Consider the following 17,641-nt stretch of genomic DNA (forward strand, 5'->3'; position numbering starts at 1 on the left):
CATGAGTTGAACCCTTTGCTTTGGAGAGAAGGACACCTTCTCCCCCGAGGGGTCCTGTCCCCAACCTGTAGTCAGGTGGGCCGTCTCCTCAGTACTGGGGCCCAGCTCTTGGTGTGAGTGTGGGGAAGGAGCCACTGCAGCAGGAGCTCTGCTGCGAATGGGGCCCAGGCGAGGGCTCCTGGAGACCTCTTCCTGCTCTAGAGAGAAGCGGGGTCCACTTTCATCTGAGTTCTCTTTAACAAAGTAGCTTCCCTCATCCCTCATAAACTGTCACCTGGAAATGGTAATTCTTCTAACAAGAGGATGAGCCAAAGACTCTACTTCAGTGTATCGTGCCATTTTGGTTGGGCATCACCTCTCCTCCCTGCCTTACGTCTCCCGGAGATACCGGTTTTGTAGGAACTGCTCTCCTTTGTTGAGAGAATAAGACCATGGTAGTCACTGTCCCTAAGCCCAAAGCTCAGGACGGGGACTTTCTCTCTCTACTCCCCACTACTCTCTTGTACCTCTCCCTGGTGTGGTGCTCCAGAAACCACAGTTGGATGAGGGAAAAGAAGCTGAGGGGCCTGCTGGCTTGGATGGCCTGTTCTGGTGTGGGAGGACAGGCTTATAGGAGAGATAAGAAACAGAGAGGAGAGAATTTGATTCAGGAGGACTGGAACAGCCATTTCAACCTCAATTTCATGGCCCTTAAATGGGCTTGGGGTGGGAGGGGGTTAAACACCATCTACACACCCTGTAACCCCTAAACTTTATTACACAGTCCTAATCTTCTAAACTATGGATTAATTTTGTGGCCCATTTAGGAGCTGCCTTTGATCTCCTTAAAATAGGATGTGCTATTTTGGACATTGCTGTCTGTGAGAGAAATGTGTGTTTAAAGCTAAAATAGAGTGTACTTTTTAATTTGTGGGCGTTTCCTTTTCCTGTCTCAGCCATGCAGTGTTTAAGTCAGAGAGTCCTTCTTCCCACCCAAGAGTGCAGTCTCAGGCCTGACACACAGGCTGGGCTCGGTGAGGGCCTCTTCTTGGTGTGAGAAGAGGACTCCTTCACAGCCTGGGGAGCTTTCACTACCTCCTTGTCTGCTGACCTGAGAACCAAGAGCCTCTGTGATTATGGGGATTATGGAAATTAGGAGTCTTCCTCACTGAGTGTTTTTCCTTCAGGCTGTGGTGAGTTAATTGAAGTGGGGAGGAGGGGCAGCCCTCTGCCCAGATTCTGAGTTGGCTGAGGAGGGAGGGCAGGAGGTTGGGATGGAACTGCTGAGAAAGGTGCAGCTGTAAGGTCCCATTCTGTCCTGAGATACTGTCATTTCTACTGTCACTGAACGTGGCCATAGTCCATATCTTTGTTTACGTGTTGCGGTACTATTTTCCAGTTTATTGAAAAGAGGGATGGCCACTTACTCCTTGAGTGTTAGGACTTGACTGGAAATGTTGTGTAAAGCTTCAGTCCTCTTTTCTAAGAGAGTAGACTAGACACAGCCTCTCTAACTTCAGTGTCTGAGATACCTGAAGAACTTGTTCGGGGCATGTTACTCGGCTCCCAACCCCCAGGGAGTTGGCTTTAATAGGTTGGGCAGTTCTGCAAGCTCCCAGGAGCTGCTGCTGGTAGATGGCTACACTTCATGTTGTCCCAGCGTTCTTGTTCCTGTTCCACCCTACCCCACCCCACCCAGCCATTCATGTATTAGCTTTTATTTATCAGCTTCCAAAACCTGGCTTACTTCTTTTAGAGCCAAGTGATAGCAGCTCTACTTCTAGGAATGTGGGAAGGGTTTTCTATCCCCACTTTAACTGGCAGTGGTTCTATGGGAGAGACAGACTCTACTATGCTCAGGCTGGAACTGCTCTTGTGTGTGCCTCAGGAGACAACTCAAGGTCACCCCATTCCATAAACAAAAGTCAGGAGCCCAGCTCTTTTGCCATAATAATTACATGCCAGTTCTAATTCATAGAGGCCTCCGAGAGGGATGAATAGTCTTGTTGGTGGTGTCTCTATGTAGGAATCATTGGTCTGAACCAGCTCGTCCCAGCCACCTGGACCAGAGCTATGGCCCTGCTGTTTATGAATAGACAGAGTGTGCTGTGTCAGGCTCTTCTCAAGAGTGCCAGGAGGTGCAGAACCCACTTGTAGCCTATAGTTCAGTTTCTTTGACACAGTGTGGCTGATTGGCAGGAAACCACATGGGCATTGTGTAGGGATGAAGTTCCAGTTGGTTTGTGTTGTCTGATACATTAAACATATGTGCCAGAACAATTGCAAATGAATCTGGGATTAAAAGGATAAGAACAGACTTGTTTCCCTCCTCCTCACCCTCCCCCAAGAAGTAGTACTTATAAAGAAAACTGCTTCCAGCCCATTCTTCTTGGCTCCTCTTTGGCCACTTGCGTTGAGGTGTTATCAGGTAATGATCTCTGAAACTCTAAGTCTGTTCATCAAGGTCTTCCTTGGTCTCTGGCTGGTTCTAGAATCTCTGCTCAGACCTCTGGGGTGTGACTTCCTAGAAAGCCTCTCCCAGGATATTTTTATCCCTCAAGTCCTTAGAAATTACCCCCCAAACAACCCAGCAGGGCAGGGAGCTGCCCACAAGGAGTCCTGCTGAATGAGGAAGTTAGGAAATGGGTATAGGCAGTCAGGGTCAGGGTGCCTCAAGGCCATTTCTCAAACCGAATGAGGAACAGTCAGTTGGAGGCAGGAGAGAGCCCCTCAAGCCCAGGTAACCCAACCCCAGATGCCCCAAACACATTTATCAAACGGAATGAAGAACAATTGGGTAGAGTCAGGGTGCCTCAACTCAGTAAAAACCGAGTGTTCAAAAAACCCCCAAACAGTACCAAAGCAACAGACCAAAGCTCATTCTGGGAAACGGACCAGGTAACCTGGGAGACCCAGTGGGCCTCAGTAACCTAGGAGACTCCATGGGCTTCATCCAATCAGCAGCAAGAGACACAACACAGCGACACCAAGTGGCAGAAACCCCCTCACTCCTTTCTCACTGTATCCATATAAACACCTACTCGCCTCCCATTCGGGACCCCTTTCTGTGGTCCCTTGAGTGGGGTGAAGACATCTTCCTCTGAAAACACTCTAGAGGAAAAGAAACTATGCCTTTCTTCAAAACCTCAAAGCATTTCATGTCCTGGGACCAGCTCGGTCACTTGACATGTTTGAAACATAACACTCTTGACAATTAAAACCCTTGCTCATTTGTAGACATTTATTTTGATTCCCAATGGCCCATGGATAATCCCATGGCCTGGTGTGGGTTCTGGTTTCTTTAGGGACTTGCGTTTGATTTAAGATTGGCATATTGTCTGAAGTGGTTTTAGGTATAAATATTCAGTGACCCAATTCTCCATATAATTTAGTGTAACAGTTCTCCATTCGAGTTGATGTTAATCATCAGATTATGAGGAGGCTTTATTATAGCGATTCAGAGTATGCAGACAGACTTGTATAGGGAGGTAATTCAAAGCATTTACCTGTCACCCTTGGCAATTTGTGCCTTAGAATCCCAGGAAGATGAGGGATGTAAGTGTGATTTTGGGTGGACTTGAGCATGTGAGTTGGTCTTCAGGATGTCCCCCAACACCGCCATCTCTGAGTTGGGCTTTCTAACTCATCATAGCACTTCTTGCCTTTCCTTTCCCTGTATTATGGTGAGTTTGCCAATTTCCAAAATTGGATTGTTTGATATCCTTTCCTGGCTTAATAGCTTAATAGTTGTGTTCTTTGAAAACTAGAAAAGTTGGGCCTCCCTGGTGGTGCAGGCAGTTGAGCGCCACACTGTGAAGCTGACCGCAGCCTCTGCAGCACAGGTTCCATCCCCGGCCAGCTGGCGAGAATCCCACATGGTGCGACAGACCTCTCCTGTCTTGCCCACTGCTCCCCTGAGCAGTGTGTTTCATCAATCTGCCTGTTCTGTTCCCCGCTCTGTCTCTGGTGAATTCTCTCACCCTCCCAGGCATCTGGCCTGTACCCCAGCACTTGTATAAATAAAAAATAAATATTTTTTTAAAATTTAAAAAAAAAAATCAGAAAAGTTAAAATAAGTAGAAACAATGTTAAAGAAAGTGGCACATCAGGAGATGTAAAGGGCCCTGTGTTCTCTGTTACTTCCTCCTGCCTTTATGCCTGTAACTCCCACTGCTATCACATGTGAGGTTTGGGTAACATCACCTCCCAGAGGGATGGCAGTTTCAATTGCTACTGATGGCCATCTTGGTTAAGTGTGGTTTATTACTGCAAGACAGAGGAAGATACTGCCTGATGACAAGGGCCAGTTGCACCTCTTCCAGGGTGTGACTGTGCTATAAAGAGGGCAGGCTAGTAGGAGGTGACAGTGAAAGGTTGGCACCTCTAGACATGTGTAACCACCTCTCCTGGAAAATAGAAATGAAAAGGCTCTGAACACCTGTGAGGTGGCCTATCCACTTGTCATGCTGTCTGACTGGACCTGTCTCACCAGTGGACCTATCAGGGTATGAACACCAGCAAACAGGTCATTCTGACAGTGGACAGATGTGGTTGACATCAATGAGTGTGATCCATAAATTGACAAGAGATTCATGGCTTATGATCTAAGCACTAAAAAAGTTTTTATTACACTCATCACTCTTTTGAAAAAAATGATAGTGCAAATAATACAGTGATTTTTGAATACCTTATTATAATAAACTATTTATTAGATGATGGTTTATATGAAAAACCATAGGAAGAATCAATAATACAGTCAGTGCCACTTAGCTCAAGAAACTTTCATTACTGGTTACAATCGAAACAATATATGTCTCTTTTCTCTTTGGGTTATCATTATTCTGAATTTGCTTGAATTATTCACCCATTTTATTGTTTGTGCTTTGTGATCCAACATTTACAGATTTTGTACTGGAACATGGGACACAAGCTCTGCTTACTGATTTTCAGTTTTAGTCTTGTGGTGCTTATTGGTGGAAGGATGAGTTGGAGATTTCCAGCAGAGCCTGGAGCTGTGCAGAGAGGGCAATTAGGCTCAGGAGTAAGGTGGGAAGGAGCATTGTAGGCAGACTGGAAGCACAATGTAGAGTTACTAAACAACCTAATGTGGGCATTTTTGTGCAGTTGTTAGAATGTTGAATACTTATAAGGAATTTAGAGAAACATGGTCCAATAGATATAAAGAAAATCATAGTAGACTCATTACCAACATTAACATTTTAGTATATTTTCATGTAATTAGTTCCATTTTCTGTGTCTGTGCTTCTGTGTATTTATATTTGTGGATCTTTGAATTTTACTTTCTCATTTGTCAAGTTGTTGTAAACTAGGTATTAACTAGAAAAATAATCACTGCTATATGGAGGAAAGGAAAATTTCACTTTCAGAGTCAAGGTTGAGGGTTAACTTGGAGAAAAGCAGGCAGTCTGGTAAGAAGAATGCCCCAGCCAGCTGCTTTCCTCATCCACCAAACGTGAGATCTAGCTTGTATATTGTAGGAACAGGCAGGCTATTCTCAGTAGGAAAAAAAAAGTCATATTAAAACAGGCATGTCAGAGTAACAAAACATTTGTTTTCCCTGAGTACGTGATCATTTTCTAACATACTAACAAAATAGGATATGAATACCTGAACTGAGGGGATAGTTATCTCTGTGGCAGCACAATATGTGTGCAAGGAAAGCAAGAATTTAGGAGCTTAAAAGTCTATTATAAGGAAATATCTTTGTTTAAACATGTGGCTGCTCTCTTTAAGGCTGTGGTCTGACTGTTGGCTGCGTTGGGGCTGAACAAACCTTTCAGGGCCTTTACAATTGTTCTTGATATTTGTTACCTTGATTAGCCTATAGCTGAATCAAAACATCTGCAGGGTTTTTTTTTTTTTCCCTTTATGCAAAACTTTGCTCATTTTCATCTGCATCAGTGATTTCCATTTCAAGTGAATTTTACCATATGACTGAACCAAAATTTACTGGTTCCTTGGTAGGCATTTAGGTTGCTGTTAAAGCTTGCAATTTATGTATAAAATATAACTAACGCTGAAGTAAATGCCCTTGTCTGAGATCCTGCTAGAATTTCACTGTAACTGATCTTATAGCAAAGTTACTACCCCCCCACCATAACACACACACACACACACACACACACACACACGCGCACATGTACCACCACCACCACCCCCACCCCACCACCCACCACCACCACCCCACCCCCCCCCTTCCCTGCCAAAATAGATTCATCTGCTTTGGGATGGAGAGCTGCCCCTAAATGGGTGTGACTTCATCCTACTTAAAGGGCTTAATCTTCCTTCAGACAGACTATCCTGGGTCCTTGTTCCTTGCTGGCCCATGGCTTCTTAGGCACTAAAGAAATAGCAGATGTTATCTTCTTTGTAAGATGTATTTTAGATTAAAACATTTTAATACAATTGCACGTTCAATGCAGTCTTTAAAATATGATAATTAGAAGCCTGGCAACAGCATGAAAATATATTTACAATCTAACATTCAAGTGAAAAATCAGGATGCTACATTTTTTTGTACCCATGGATCTACTCATTGATCGTTTCTACATAATATGCAAGTAAAAAGAACTGACTTTGGTTCTCTCCCCTTTATTTTTTAAATTTTCAATAAGGGAACTATGGTAATAATCTTTCTTTTTCACATTTCTGTGATTACTGTCCTTGGTGAACTGTAAGATTGGATTCCTTGAAAGCCCCTAAGGTGGGTCTTGGCATGACTTGGCTGCCTGGCAGCCAGTGGTGTCTGCTGTCATACACTTAGGGCCAGCTCAGGGACATGGCTGCCACTCTGGTGATAGGAACCAGGCTGTGGACTCCTTTATTTTGTTGATTTCAGGGTGTAAAACATCTTACTAACTTGAAAGTATTTTGATTTGGGGGGGACCTTTTTCACTTATCATCCCTTGAGTTGTTAATTCTGAATTTTGATGTTATAATAGAATATTCTTGGGGTATCTGTAACTGAGAAAATAGAATTCTATTGGGAACACATTGTCTCAAGTACCAAAACATGCTGTTTGCCAGCCACCTGATTTAAATATTTTTCTTCTTAAAATTTGTTTTATTAAAAGAGTTGCTAAGAGAAAGTTAAATTAAAAACAGAACTGTTCAAAAACTTTGAACCACAGTCTTCTGTGGGAGATTTGCCATAGCCCTGTACACAGTGGGCCACCGCTACTTCCAAGGGTCCCTGGCAGGAGCTTTCTGACTGCTCCTGTAATGGAAGTCTCTATTTCTAGCTTTTTCTTTTTTTTTTTCTGGGTATCTTTTTGGGGCACAACAACTGACTTTGTTGTTTCTGGAGTCTCTAATAAATTGGGCTGCTTTTTATGGAAACACACACACATTGGAGGCATGCTTAATGGTGTCTACGAATCACATATACGCCGGTGATGCTTTGTGAACCAGCAAAGGTTCTGTCAATTCTTCTGGCGCCCTGAAAGCCTGGGTAGTTTGAAAAATCTTCCTCCTTGTCTAGGCCAGTGCTATTCTTTTACTTTTGCTTTTTTTCCTACCTCACTCCTTCCTTTGTTCTTGGTTGTCTTCTGAAAGAGGAAGATCTTCTGCATTTCTACCTTTCTCATCAGCCTGTGTAACCCTTTCCTCTTAGGCACATGTGCATCTCAGACACCCTAATAGGAAACCATTAGATTTGCAGGTGAGTCTGAAGACGGGAGACCCCATCAGGCCGGGCAGGGGCTACACAGAGTTGTCCAGAGATCCTGTGGTTTGAGTTGCGCAAACCAGGCCAGATCAAAGCACTTTTAAATCATGGGGCTGGATTCTTGTAGACAAGTTATGGTAGAGGAATCTAATATCAGAAGGCAATTAGAAGACTAGTTTGCACAAGGGGCAAGGCAGCTGTTTCTCAGATGTCTGATTGCTTTACTTCTGATTGCCTCTGTCCAAAGGGAACTATTTTATGGACCCTGGAGCCATTGCACTAGTGACCTCAGACAGTGGCAGGAGGTTGGCAAAGGGGAGACAAGAAGTGAACACCTGGCTAGTCTACAAAATGTGCATTGATTTGCCTCTACAGAGGCCAGTCATGGTTAAGCTATGTGGGAGATAAAGTATAAGTTTTCATCCCTGCTCTAAAAAAATTTTTAAAGGGGGGGATGGGGGGGTGAAAGCACAAGGAGAAGGAGGAACATCAACTTGATTCAGATGTAAGATTTTGTAAAATAAACTTTATTTTAAAATAGTTTTAGATTTATAGTAAAGTTGCAAAGATAATAGAGTTCCTCTGCATTCCCCACCCCTTCTCATATGGTTAACACCTTACATTATTGAGATACATTAGTCACAACTAATGAAACAATACTGATACATCATTACTGAGGTCCATACTTTATATTTCCTTAGATTTTTGTTGTTGTTTTTTTTAACCTAAATGTCCCAGGAGATACTCCAACATGCTGCGTTATGCTTTCTTGTCTTATGTTCTTAGGCTTGATTGTGAGAGTTTCTCTTAGTTGTGAGTTTCTCAGACTTTCCCTATTTTTGATGACCTTAACAGTTTTGAGGAGTAATGTGCAGGTATTTGTAGAATGTCCTTCATTTGGGGTTTATCCCCCCATGATTAGATTGGGGTCATGGGGTTTGGGAGGAAGACCTCCGAGATTAAAGTGCCTTTCTGGTCACATCATAGAAGGGTGCATGCTCTCATTGTTCATGTTGCCCTTGATCACTGATTGAGGTAGCATTTGTCAGGTTTCTCCACTATAAAATTATCCTGTCCCCACCCCCATATTTTTCTCTTTAGAAGTAAATGCTATGTGTAGTCCACACATAAGCAATGGTAGTTAGACTATGCCTCTTTAAGGGTACAGAGATACCTACATAAAATTTTTTTGAGATTTATTTATTTATGCATACAAGAACTGGGATACAGGCCAGATGTGTGGGAGGGTGAGAGGATTCACCAGAGACAGAGCTGGGAACAGAATAGCCAGACTGACTGAAACACATTGCTGAGGGGAGCAGCGGGCGAGACAGGAGAGGTCTGCCGTGCCCTGTGGGTATCTTTGTGGCCGGCTGGAATTGAAGCCGCACTGCAGAGGCTGTGGACAGCCTCACAGTGCTCGCTCAACCGCCTGTACCACCAGTGAGGCCCTACATAAATTATTTTACATGAGAGATTTGTTGCCTGCTCCATTTAGTCAGTCATATATGAATATCAGAATGGATACACTGATTCATTTTATACTTTGGGTTATAATCCATACTTTGTTATTTATTTTGTTGCTCAAAATGTTTTAGCTTTGGCCACTGAGAACTCCTGCAGTTTACTTCTGTATCCCATTGATATACCCCCATTATTCTGTGGGGTTATTGTTTGAGCACATGGCTCCTTTTTGGGACTATAAGATGCTCTAGGTTCATCTTACATATTTCCTGCCCCAGCCCTAGAATCAGCCATTTCTCCAAAGAACCTTATCCCTTTCCTTGGAAAATAGTATTAGAAACCATAGTATATGGGTACTGAATAATATATGGGCACACAATAGTGTATGGGCACTGAATGACTGAGGTTATTATAATTGCAGTTTCTGTGTACTTAGCTGCAAGAAAACCAAAGCCTGTTAAGTAGCAGTACTAGCAAGAAATAACTATAAAGTCTCTATTTACCAGCTCTGCCTCCTTGAGCTGTGTAAACACAATTTTATAGTTGTAAACATACACTTCATTCTCACTTCTGTTTCTGAAATTGTTTCTATAGTGGGGATATCTTTCCTGTTATCTGAAGTCAGACATTCTGTTACTGGCTCATGGTAGAGATGCAATAAGGTCTTGAGTGAATGATTCCTGCTCCCTGAGTCTCTAGGTTGCCTTTGGTTAGAAATAATAAAATCTAACCTGAGAAAAGAGCCAGAGGGAAGAGAAGTTTGGGGCGTATGATGAGCTAGGTAGACAGGCAGCTCCTTAGAGAGAGGGTTTACTTGAGGCTGGGATTCAGGGAGAAGACTAAGATATGGGGCTTCTGAAGGCTGAGTGGGGTGGGGAAAGGTGGGATGGGGAACTTCATAGGAATTGTAATGTGGAAGCTACAAGTGTAGGGGATGAAATGGAAGCCTCGCATCCCAACCTAAAACTTCTGGACTCTTGACTTTCAGTGAGTGCCTGTATGTATGTGTAAGTGATGCTATTTGGCAGCTCTAGAGCTCTAGGCTCACTGGGAAGCCAGTTTGGAACATATTGCCCTGGCCCTGTGTTGGGTGCAGTGGAGATAGAGAAAAGAAAGTGATAAAAGCAGTGAAGTCTCAAAGTAGGAAGTGAAAGTGATGGCCAGTTTGATTGCTGTTTGGAAAAGAGGTGTCAGATGTATCTGAGATCCTGGGAATGGTAGGCTCCCAAAGGGAGAGAATCCAGGACGTGACTATTCTGAAGGAAATGTGTTCTAACGTTTCAGTGGGTGCCAGGATTCTGGGGTTTCTGGCTAGTTGACTTGGAAATGCTGATTTGGGCCTCAAGAGAGATCCATGGGAGAGGGACTTAGGCATCATCTATTGGATGACATAGTAGATAATATTGGCAAGGTGCAAGAGGGTGAAGGCACGCACCAAGGACCAGACTTGTCCTGAAATCTGCGGCTGTGGTTGTCTTCAGTGTGGGCTGGAACCTATCATCTTTAATGACTCCATTGGGCACTAGATGTTGGAGCTATCATTCTGGACCACTGTGCTTGAACCCCGAGGGGCCTATCTCCTTTGAAAATCCTATTCTGAAAGAGAAATTCAACTCTAATGTTTTCTTATTGGCAGAGCAACTTCCTCTCCCTTTCCTGAGGCTGATTGGACACATGACTATGTGCTTCTCTTCATAATGAAGAGTGTGTAATTCAATTCTAGGAGGGAGATGGCATGGGGACATCTTCACTATTTGTTCTAAGCTTTTGTCCTTGGATGGTTTGGGTTTTCATGTAGTTTCTACATTCTCCCCCTATGCAGCTGCTAAATTCTGACAGACTTTCCCACCCCTTATGTGTGGAATTAACATCCTCATAAGATTCGTGTGCATGTGGAGCGATGGAGATAGTCTAGAAAGACCCAGGGTGATGAATTTTATCCAGAACTCATTTTAACTTCATAAAATATGGTGGCTGGGACCTAGGTGGGAGATGTGGTGATAGTAAGAATTACTGGCTTCTGTGTGTACCACCAGGACTTGTTGATTGGTTAGGGGGAGGGAGGAACTGATAGAAGAAGCCAGGAAGATGCCACATTTTTGGCATGAATCATCTGGAGAATGGATAATGCTAAGTTGGAGATAACAAGAGTAGGAGTAGGATGGAAACAAAGGGCAGCATTGACAATCCCAAAAAAGTTTGGAATCCCTGCGTGAAGAGCTGGCTTTTTCTGCTAGTTTCCCTTTCTGACAATGCTGCTTATCACACAGGAATCTCTAAAAAGCGAAGAGAAGGTGGTTTTGGAAATAGTACTTGGCTCTGGAGAGTAGAGCCCCATGTGAAAATGAAGATGTCCTCATCAGAGAGACTGTGTCCATCCTGCAGCTGTCTCCTCAGTCAGGCCTCCCAGAGGTGTCAAGTCTGTGCCCGTGGTATCAGGGTTGAATATGGAGGCAGAACCTGGGCTTCAGGTGAGGGAGTTTCACACTTCACTAGTTAAACATAAGAAAATTCTGGAGGCATTTGTGGCCTGACTCAGTCCTTGCCCCTTTATTGTCCTTATGGTGAGGCCTTGCTCCCTCTCGTTCTGTTTGAAAGTAGGACTCCACATCTCCTTGCTGTAAAACCCATTAACCTGTGACACCAGGGCCCTGAAGATGAGGTGGGAACCTAGAATGGCTCTGCCATGTTGGTGGTGATAGCAAGGGAGGTCTGGACGGATAATATGGCTGTCTGGCCAGATAACACTTTGGGTTGTAATATTCAGTCCTTTGGGTGTCACCATAGATCATGAAGGATTTGTTTTCCAAAATTATTATTTTATAGTTTGTAGGCTCTTTTTGTTTAGAAAACAGAAGAAAATAAAGCAAAAGAAAAGGGGCATTTTAATGACACAAAACAAAGAAAAGAAGCATTTTAATGCTAACTTTAATTTTTAAAAAATTGCAGTGGGGAAAGATGAAGTGAGGTTGCATTTCCTCACGTTGAGGGAGAAAAAAAGATCAAAACCCAAACTGGGTCAGACAGACAATAGTGGGAATAGTAAGTTCTGCCTGTATCTTATTGCATCTGAGACCCAGTTAATCAAAAACAAATTGTGTTTCCAAAAGGGAGTGGGAGGTGAGCTTTGTGCACTTCCAGAGGATTTTCACATTATGAGTAGAAACAGTCAGATGGGGGATTTTTTTTTTAATCTGGGGTAAGGTTTCTGTTTTCAGCAACTGCCTCTCTGAACACGTGCTGCTCTCTGACCCAGTAGCACGGTAATACTGAAGGCCAGAGGGTCTTGTGACCAGTCAGTCACCTACCCAGTGTGGGGTAGGGCATGGGGAGCAGAAAGTAATCTAAGCACCTTTGAGCGCCTCAGGCCTTAGTCTGGTAAATGTTCTCTTCAAAGCATACACATATAGGTACACATGCTGTCATCTGGATGGTCTGGTTTCTGAGCTCCTGGGAAGGGAAAAGTAGCACATTTCAGTTGACAAGAGTGTAGAAAACTGATAACCCAATTGTAGCTGAAGAGAGTAAAGTAGTCCTAATGATTAAATAGATACACCAGCTGCAAAGGAATAGCAAGCCAAGTGTGTTTATACCAAAATGAACAGTCTACGACAGAAGGATAGAAGGCATCTTTGTATACAACTGCACACCTGAGTTGTGTTCATTTTCTTCTCCATATTTCAGGCAGGAAAGGGAACCCCAGGGAACTAACTTGATAGTCAGGAGTACACAAACCAGGCACAGCATTAGATGTGTGTTACGGATCTCTTACTTGAAATGATTCTTAAAATCAGGGAAGAATGAAATACTTTAAAAACAGTTTTCTTCGTGCATGATTTGCTTTAAAAATTTGCCACCTAACTGACATTTCATTGGCCAGAAGCAGCAGCTAAAAATTTCTTTACTCGAGTGTCTTGTTGTCTGAAGGGGTTGATCCTATTAAAATATCTTGGCCTTGTGGGCCCAATACATCAGAGTCTTTGTCACTCATTCCTGTTGCACTCCTGGAGTCTCTCCTTCCCTCATTCCACTGGGAGGAGATTGCAGAGGTGTGAGAGGGAAGTACCTGGATCTAGGGGGATACCTGGAGGTTTTTCAGGGATGACTCATTTGGTTTGTTCATGATTATGAGCACAGTCGAGTCCCAGGTGAGGTACAGGAAGGGGTTGACACTGGAAAGGGTAGCTCTTGGACCTTCTGTCAACGGTTTGCTATCTGAAGAAACCAGTGGAGGCCCCTATTCAGAATAACAGCAATTTGCTAAGTAATGACTTTAGGCTTTGTAGATTGAGGATCCCCCATTTTGTGGACAAGAGGTATGGTCTGGCAGGAATGTAAGGTCCATTTCAGCTCTGCAGCTCATACATGGCAGAATTATAGCCATCTCAACCTCCCTCGCTATAGGTCCCAGACCCAAAAAATGGATCTTTTGCCCTCGAGGGAGGAAATTCACGAGAGTGCTAGGTGTAGTTGAATCCCCAAACAAGCCTTTATTAGGCTTGCATGTATAAGGGAACCAGTGCCAGAAAGGAGAATTTAGTTTGGCTCCCCAAGGGAGTTAGGAGAAGATATTTAATATTTATATTCTAACTGCACATGCAGGCTCTCTCTCAGCCTTCTCTCCCTCCAGGAAATTGTGAGATAATCATTAGTCAGGATCTATCACTTTTTGTCTAGCATGGTGCCATATGGTCAGTGTGATGGGCCAAATTGCTTAGACAGGGCTCACCAGTCCACGATTCAGCCCACCTGTTCAAACCGGACTTGGGACAACTCTTATCCTACCAGTTAGCAATTTCTTTTACCTAGGCTGTCAGTATCTTCACATTCCCAGCCCCTCCTCAGTTTGGAATTTGAGGATGCCATCTGCTGCCCTTGGGAGTAGGCAGCACTTGGTGACGTACAAAAATATGCAGGCAGCTGCCTTTTTTTCCATGCCTGGTTACTCCAAGCCAGTTGTTTTTTGGCAGGGGCGAGCATCACATTTATTTTGGATATTGATTGGAAGCTTTTGGCCTGCTCAACTGAGTGACCTGGAATGAAATTAGTCCCTATGTGTAGAGGGGGCTACTTCAGGGGGATTTATTTTTGAGGGATGTGTGTGGCTCCTCTGCTTTCTCTAACTTCCTTATCTCTAGAGGATCTGCAATCACACACTTCTAATGCATGTAAAATTTCCTCACATTTTACAGATTACTTGCTAATCAGGATATACATCCAGGTTAACTATTATTTTTTTTTTCAAGGATTTGTTTGTTTGTTTATGCATACAAGCACTGGGTACAGTCAGAAGCGCGGGAGGGTGAGAGAATTCATCAGAGCCAGAGGGGGAGAGCAGAGCAGGCAGAGTGATGAAGTACACTGCTGAGGGGAGCAGCGGGCGGCAGGAGAGGTCTGCGCGCCATGTGGGACCCTCCTCCGGTGGCCGGGAGCAGCCGGGGGTCAAACCGGCGGTGCAGAGGCTGCGGGCAGCTTCGCAACCCAGCGCCCAACCATTGCGCCACCGGGGAGGCCCCGGGTTAACTATTATTTTAAACAAAAAAAAATTAAAGTATTATTTAGTTCCTGTTGTGGGAAAATTTCCACAGTGTATAGAATTCATGTTCTGTTTGTAATACCAGTTTCCCTGCATGGAGTTATTAGATCAAAAAGAATTTGCTTATAATATTTTGTTGAATGTAAGAAGAATCAATTTCTGCAATGGTAGTATTCATAGCTCTGCAGAACTGCTCCTCAGCAAAGCAAAAATAATTGGTGAAAATTGTTTTAAGAAAACAAAGTATCTGGAAATTGTCCTGGGGCGTATAGTAAATGAAGACACTTTTATTCAAAAATATCTTGTAAATCGCTGTAACAGCAGCTAAAAAATCTATGGCCCTGGAGCCATGATTCACTCTTTGTTGCTTAGATTGGCATGACAGAAGCTGTACTCTAGCTAGGTGTGGCCATGATGATGTGATTCCCTCTCCCCTAAGTTTCCCTCAGGGCTATAATATCTTCCCAGCAAACTGCCAGCATTTATCATTCCATACACTCCGTGTTGCAGAGGTTAGATTTCAGTGTAGCCTGCCCCTATTCATAGGGTGGAGAGTTTACACTAGTCTGAGAATATTAGAGACCCAGTTGCCTTCTGTCATCTCAGTTTGCCTATAGAATGGAGGTTCAGTCCTGGGAGAGTCAAGCTATGACCAGAGGCTACCACCCCCACCCCCACACCTTGTTCATAAAGTGGTGGCGGTGAGGGGAGGAGTCATTCAAAGAAGTTGGCTACTCTCAGTGACCCCAGTTCCAGACCACTGACTCAGATTTTGCCAAGGAGAGGAAGGCCATAAGAATAGATATATACTTACTTTCCTGAGGGATTAGGACTATGTAGGAGTGATGTTTTCATACTTCACTAGAATTGTGTGGGTAAAGGAATTAGTTATACTAGTAAATAGTCACTTAATACAAAGAAAGAAGTCTATGCAAAAGAGAGGAACAAATATTGGAACCAGATATTAGAGTTTGACTATTCCTTCAGTTTTGTGTGAGAAGTTGTTTCATCAGCCTTCTCTGAGAGTTCTCAGCTATCTCTGCCTTTTTCTGGGCCTTTTTCAAAGGTATATTTTAAGTATTATATTCAGAGTATGTACTCACCTGACCTGGAGGTTGTAAAGATAAAGGGAGTGACTGTGGAGTGAAGGAGAAACTTGAGGTCTGGAGTTTACAGTCTAGGGTTGGGGTGGTCTGGCTGTGCTAATGTAAACTTTGTGACTTTGAACTGGTTACTTTTCCATCTCTCACATGTCAAATGTTAAAAGGCAGCCTTGAGCACCCAGGAGATAAATGGGAAGTGTTCAGCTGCAGCCTTCTGTTTCCCCTGGCCCAGCAGGTCAGATGTGGGGAGGGGAGAGAGAGTTCAGCTTATCTGCAGTAGTATGAGGGCACTGTGCTCTCTATGGGCAGTATCTGCTTTCCCACCTCTGGTCCTTGACCTCTGCCAAACTCAGATGTTCAGCTTGTGTGGTGCATTAAATTAAAGGATGTCAATGGCAACCTGTAAGGCCATGTTGTTATGGACTGAATTTCCCCCTTATACCCCAAAGTCATCTATTGAAATTCTAACCCCAAATATGAGTGTATTTGGAGATAGTGTCTCTAAAGATGTAATTAAGGTAATATGAAGTCATAATGGTGGGTCATTACTTCTATAGGATTGGTCTCGTAGTGAAAGAAAAGACACCTGGGTGGGGCACAGCATCACAGCAGCCTTCTGAATGCCAGAGAGACAGACCTCAGGAAAAACCAAACCTACTGGCACCTTGACCTTGGACTTCTAGTGTTAGAACTCTGAGAAAATAGATTTCTGTTGTTAAAGCTATCCAGTCTGTGATATTTTATTATCATAGCCCTAGCAAATGAATAAAGTATCTAATGTAGAATTTCATTGTCTTTCTTGATACTCAGCCAGCCTTATTCCCAAGTTCTTTCCCACTGAGGAACTAGGAAAGTAGTCCCACTCAGAATTATAAAAATGTAAGCATGAAAGATAATTACCAAAAAAAAAGTATATTGGAGATTGTCTTTCTTCTGCCCTCCTTTAGATCTGTTTAGTGACAAAAGCCATCTAAATGGTGGTATCACATGTAGACAGGGCTGCAGGGTCTGACTGGTGTGCCTAGTGGTACACCGGAACGTGAGAGCAGGGCAGCAATTAGCCCAGAAATGCTGGCTATGCCTTGCCAATCCCTCTTCCCCTCCCGGTACAGCGATGGTGTTCAGTCCGTCACACAGTGCGAATCTTTCCTTAAGTACATGGCTTAATCCTCTTTTTCAGTCTTGCTTAATATCTGAAGAGTGCAATTATTTATATGACTTGATTTGAAATTTGAATGTTGCTCCAAGGAATCTGATGAACACAGAACTCTTGAATTTATACCTTAAAAGGCCTAACTACTAATATGTTTGTAGGCTTTCTTATGATTTATGTTCCCCTTTTATTTTTAGGCATCTCGGGCAGGACAGCTAAAATCCCCCTTAGAATTGGTGTCAGAAAAATTTTTTTTGCATTAGTAAACTTCATTTTTTAGAGTAGTTTTAGATTCTTAGCAACAGTGATCAGAGAGTACAGAGTTCCCATATACCCTATGTTCCCACACAGAAAGTCTTTTGATTATCCTTTGCAAGGGAAGAAGAAGAGGAGTCTTCTTTTCTGAGAGTACATGAGTTGCTCTGTTAGATTGATGACCTTCAGTGATGAGGTAGAAGGTGAGGGTGTCAAATTACCCACCTCACTCAGTGATTTGCGTGAACTTGGGCCTGGCACCCAGCAGAATATTGTTGTGTCCTCCCATTGGTCCGATGGAACCACAAAAGATGTCACTGGCAGGTCTAAATCTAATTCTTGGGGGAGACTTCCTACTGTTCACAGTCTTATCTGCATCATTCCCTAGAAATAATGTCAGTTATAGATTTAAATCCTACCTCCTACCTTTTCAAAGTATTTTTTTCCACTGTATTTTACTTGGC

General features: G+C 43.3%; 1 protein-coding gene across 8 annotated transcripts in view; it reads left to right on the forward strand.

Annotated features, from left to right (window-relative positions):
- The window catches only part of INPP4A (inositol polyphosphate-4-phosphatase type I A), a 121,954-nt gene that overhangs the window by 16,942 nt on the left and 87,371 nt on the right, over positions 1-17,641 (forward strand). Inside the window, exon 1 of one of the 8 annotated variants that reach the window (XM_054701887.1) lies at positions 159-1,172. The exons of the other annotated variants lie outside the window; for them this stretch is intronic. The gene's annotated coding sequence lies outside the window, so the exon portion shown is untranslated. Of the gene's footprint in view, positions 1-158; positions 1,173-17,641 lie in introns of those variants that run through there. 8 annotated transcript variants of the gene reach the window in all.

The sequence above is a fragment of the Talpa occidentalis genome, unplaced genomic scaffold, assembly GCF_014898055.3.
Source record: "Talpa occidentalis isolate TD23 unplaced genomic scaffold, MPIMG_talOcc4v2.1 talOcc4.5, whole genome shotgun sequence".
Taxonomy (NCBI): domain Eukaryota; kingdom Metazoa; phylum Chordata; class Mammalia; order Eulipotyphla; family Talpidae; genus Talpa; species Talpa occidentalis.